This window comes from Acomys russatus, chromosome 17 (assembly GCF_903995435.1).
Source record: "Acomys russatus chromosome 17, mAcoRus1.1, whole genome shotgun sequence".
Taxonomy (NCBI): domain Eukaryota; kingdom Metazoa; phylum Chordata; class Mammalia; order Rodentia; family Muridae; genus Acomys; species Acomys russatus.
Genome location: NC_067153.1, coordinates 19,443,423 through 19,448,707, shown reverse-complemented (window position 1 = coordinate 19,448,707; position 5,285 = coordinate 19,443,423). Strand labels below are relative to the sequence as shown.

Genomic DNA, 5,285 nt, shown 5'->3' with positions numbered 1-5,285 from the left:
TCCTCTGGGAGAGCAGGAAGTGTTCTTAGCCACTGAGCCAACACTCCATCCTCAGAAAAGAACTTCTTAAAGCATCTTTCATGGAACACAGCTTCCACAGTATGCTAATAGGATTTCACAGAAGCCAAATGTATATGTTAGTGGCAACATATATTTGGAAAGTCTTTAATTAATTAATTAACTTATTTAATTATTTTTAAAACTTATTTAATTCTTTAATAACTTTATAGGCTGATCCCATCCCCCATCCTCATCTCCTGATTCCCCCTTTATGCCCTCCTCTTTCACACTCATTCTCCCTTCTTCTTTTCAGAGATGGAGAGGTCCCCAGGGAGTGCCAGTTCACCCTGGCACCTCAAGGCACAGCAAGAATAAGGGCATTCCCTCCCACTGAGGCCAGACAAGGCAGCCCAGCTAGGGGAAAGGGATCCAAAGGCAGGCAAGAGTCAGAGACAGCCTCAACTTCGATTGTTAGGGGTCCCACATAATTACTAAGCTGTGCATCTCCTCCATATGTGTAGGGGATCTAGGTCCAGCCCATGCATACTCTTTGGTTTGTAGTTCAGTCTCTGTGAACCCCCATGGGCTCAAGTTAGTTTACTCTTTAGGTCTTTTTGTGGTGTCCTTAACCCCTACGGCTACTTCAATCCTTCCTCCCACTCTTCCACAGAACTCGCTGAATCTGGCTTGTTGTTTGGCTATGTGTCTCTGCATCTGTTTCCATCAGCTGCTGGGGGAAGCCTCTCACATGACAGTTATGCTAGGCTTCTGTCTGCAAGCATAGCAGAGTCTCATTAATAGTGTCAGGGCTTGGCTCTTTCCCATGGTGTGGATCTCAAGTTGAGCCAGTCATGGGTTTGCCATTCCTCCAATCTCACTCCTTCTTTATCCCTACACTTCTTGTAGGTGAGACAAATTTGGCACTGAAGGTTTTATGGGTGGGCTGGTGTCACCGAAGAAATGTGGGCATAGAGATAATCTGAAATTGCAACTCCACGGTTGGTCTTCATGACTCTCTTGTTCCCATTTCTCCTATGTGGGGCATCTCAAAGGCTTTCTCTGTCTTTCGCTGTTCCTTCCAAAGTCAGACTAACCACCAATTTATAAATAGTCTGCTAACTTTCCCACCTATTGCTTCCAAGTGAGCTATCACAAAATGTAATTGCTTTAAGCAGCAGTACCTATTAACTTAGCTCATGCATCCACAATGGGGCAGGGCTCACCAGGGGAGGGGCATCCCTGTCTCATGTAGCATCTGCCAGGCTTCTGACCTAAACTGAGGCTTTGCTCCCCACATGGCACATCCATGTGGCTGGCAGTCAGTGCTAGCTGTTGGCTGAGATCTCAGCTGGGGCTGTCTGCTGGGGTAGCTATATGTAGCCTCTCTGTGTGGTGGTTTGGCTTCCTCACAACGCACCAAGCAAGTTCCAAGTGTGCATTCAAAGATACAGGAAATGGACTGGCTTTGGAAAAAGCCCAGCTTCACTTATGTAGGCTCCTGTTGCTAAGGCGGTCAGTCGTATGACTCAGATTCCAGAATAGGTTGACATTAGTTTCACCTCTTGATGTGACAAAGTGTTTGGAAGCCATGTTTAAAAATGTCTATGGCATCTTTGTAATTTGCTCTTAAAATTCCTTCTGCCCATTGTATTCCTCCACTCCCTCTCCCATGCTGCCACCCGGAAAACTACTGATTCTCGAAGGCCTGCCTCTAGTATCACTTTCTCTAAGAACATTTTTGTCTATGCTTTCATGGCATGTTGTTTTTATTGCTAGCCTCCTGTTTAACACATTGTATTAATGCTAGCCATGCTCTGAGAGGGCAACAAGACATTTTGTTCATTTATTATTTCAATTCCTAGCAATGAATTAATTGGGTAAATTTCCAGGCCAACTGTTATCATAACAACTATCACTTCACAAATGTTTACTATCTAATATGCCCCCACAAGATGTACTTTGTAAATATTACCTTACGGAATGCTCACAAATAGGAAACTGTATTGTTCATGTTGCACACACAAGGCAGTGCAAAGGAGGTCAAGCCGGGACTCCATTCCTACTGCCCTAGCTCAGTAAGACAGTCTCCCTGAGAAACTGTGTCAATGCACAAGAGTGAGATTGCAGGAAGTGGGCGTCATTATCACACCCTCTCCTCTCCTCTCTGGTGTCGGCGAGAGCCAGCAAGGTGAGCTTAGGTCCCAGCTTTGCAGCACAAAAACAGTATGAGTGAGCAGCAACGTACTCACAAGTGAGGTGCCAGGGCTAGAGGGAAGTCGAGCTTCAGCTGAAGGCAACCAGGCGACATAAATTACTGTTCTATCTTCAGCTGAAGGATGCCAGGGTTGCTGAGGCCGCGGCTGAACACACCCACTCAGTTCTTCTGAAGCGAAGCAGTGCAAGTCTGCTGGGTGTGGCCCAATTGGAAGTTAAACATGGATACCTACATCCACATCTATAGTACAACAGGGGGCTGCCTGCTTAAAAAGACAAAGAATGATCCAGAGCCTCTTAGGATTTTATATAAAATATATACAGTAATATCATTTGTTTGTCATAGCGTCAGGGAGATCACAACAAGTGGGAAAGACAGCTAGCATATCCCTACCCTGAGCTGACTCAATCAACAGAATGATCTGACAAACACTTTAAGGCAACTATCAAACTTTCTAAACAAATAAATATGAATCTATTTTATTTTTTACATATACATTCATATTATTACAAACATATATAATAAACTACCTACTGCAAGAAGAACCATGAAACAATCAGGAATTATATAAATGTTACATTCATAGTGTTTTGGTTATTTGTAATTGGCAGCATTGAAGAAGACATCTTTTCTATCTTGGTGTGTCTAAAATTCTGAGTTTAAATCAATATCTATCATACCTCATCATTATCAACTTAAAGCATCTATCTAGACTTAAAAACATCTTTAAAAATATGGAACACTTCACGAATTTGCATGTCATCCTTGCTCAGGGGCCATGTTAATCTTCTCTGTACTGTTCCAATTTTAGTATATGTGCTGCCGAAGCAAGCATGAATCTTAATTTTTTTATTGTCAGAAATTTTCATATATGTACGTAGTTTGTTTTGGTCAAATAAGACTCCCTTTCCCTCGCATCCAGTTTGATCTTCTGCTGCTCTTGTATGCACAGCAGCTCTAAGCTTATGTGTACAATGGCCCTGTCATTTTAGGCAAATTCTTTTTAAAAAATATATTTTATTAATTTATTCATATTGCATCTCAATTGTTAGCCTATTCCTTGTATCCTCCCATTCCTCCCTCCCTCCCATTCTTCCCTTACTCCCCTCCCCTATGACTGTTCCTGAAGGGGACCTTCTCCCCCTGTATATGCTCATAGGGTATCAAGTCTCTTCTTGGTAGCCTGCTATCCTTCCTCTGAGTGCCACCAGGCCTCCCCATCCAGGGGACATGGTCAAATATGGGGCACCAGAGTTCGTGTGAAAGTCAGACCCCAGGCAAATTCCTTTATTGCTTTAGACTCCATTACCTCTGGCTATGACTGGTTTCCACCCATTCTTCCACAGTGATCCCTGGGCCTTTGGTGAAGGGATGAAATATAGATGTCTCATTTACAGTGGAACACTCCACAGTTCATTTTCTGAAAATCGACAACTGCAGGTCTCTGGTAATCGCTGTCTATTGAAAGAAAGAAGCTTCCCTGGTGAGGATTATGAGATGCATTGACCTACCAATATGAAGATAAGAATTTAGAGGTAGCTTATTATTATGTCCATATGACAGAATATTATTAGATTATCCCCCTCGAGCCTATGACCTAGCCAGGCACAAGATTTTAGTTTTGGTAACAGTACTAGTTTCATCTTGGGGAGTGGCCAGGCAGTGGTAGCCTATAATCCCAGCACTCAGGAGGCAGAGGCAGGCGGATTGCTGTGAACAGTTCAAGGCTAGCCTGGTCTACAAAGGTAGTCCAGGAAAGCCAAGGCTACACAGAGAAACCCTGTCTCAAAACATAACCAACCAACCAACCAAACAAACAAAAAACCATCTTGGGGAGTGAGCCTTAAATCCAATTAGAAAAGTGGTTGGTGGCTCCTATAATATTCATGTCACTATTGTACCAGTGCATACATCTTGTTGAGCAGTCATTATCGTCCCTCACAAGGTTCAGAGAATGCATACAATCTTCCAGCACTAAGAAAAAAATAGCCAGTAGATGAACTTTCCAAGTTAGTACCAGCTTGAGTTTATCCGTGTCATATGATTCAAGCATGTGAGATCTTAAGCAACCTGGTTTGATCATGAAAACATGAAGGGTGATCAACAGCAATAGAAACAGCCTGTGATTGGGATAGGGGTAGTCTATGGAACCCCATTGTCCAAAAACTCAAAGAGAAGTAACCCACACCTGGTTAATCTATCTATCTTAGGAATCTTGAGCAGAGTAATTTTTCATACAGACTTTTTAAAGTTATTTATTGTTGGTTATCCCTTCCCACACTCACTTCTGTACAGTGCCAACCCATTCCTTAACCCATTTAACCCTTTCAGTTCCACTATTACCATTTCCTTCCTTCATATCCCCTTCATTTTTTTTTCTATCTTATCTTGAAACACTGCCCCATGGTTCCTTACTATTATTTAAACTTCTATAGGTTCCCCAATTCAAGAAAGGTTCAAAGCTAACATCTACAGTGTAAGAGAGAAAATGCTGAGCTTGTCTTCCTGGATCTGGGTTACCTCATTCAGCTTCATCAATTAACCTGCACATTTAAATTTTCATTTTTTTTTTTTTTTTTACAGCTGACTAATAATTCACTATATAAGTGTCCTATGTTTTCATTACCTATTTGTGGTGGTTTGAGTGAGAGATGCCTCCCATAATTTTAGGTATTTGAATGCTTGATTCCTAGTTGGTGGTGCAGCCTTGTTGGAGGATTGTATGTCAGTGGAGGTGGGTTTTGAATGTCAAAGTCTTCCTCCCATTTCCAGTTTGTTCTCTCTGTTTCATGCTTGCAGTACAAGCTGTGAGCAATCAGTTCCCCGTGCCTGCCTCCATGCCTGATGTTTGTTGGCATGTTATAGACTCTAACCCTTTGGAACTATAAGCAAGAATAAATTTTTTTTTTCTGTAAGTTCCCTTGGTCACATTGTTTTTATCACAGCAGCAGAAAAGTAACTAACACTCCACCCATCAGCTGATGGATGTGAAAGACGTCTTCATTTCCTGCCTATTGTGAGTAGAGCATCAAAGAACATGATAGGCAATGCAACTGTCTTTTGAGTATAT

At 42.2% G+C, this 5,285-nt stretch overlaps 1 non-coding gene across 1 annotated transcript; it reads right to left on the bottom strand.

The window, feature by feature from the left end:
* Positions 1-2,943: 2,943 nt before the first annotated feature.
* On the bottom strand, positions 2,944-3,050 carry LOC127201918 (U6 spliceosomal RNA). The gene has a single exon (XR_007832253.1). It is a non-coding gene; the product is annotated as a U6 spliceosomal RNA (small nuclear RNA).
* Positions 3,051-5,285: the final 2,235 nt, after the last annotated feature.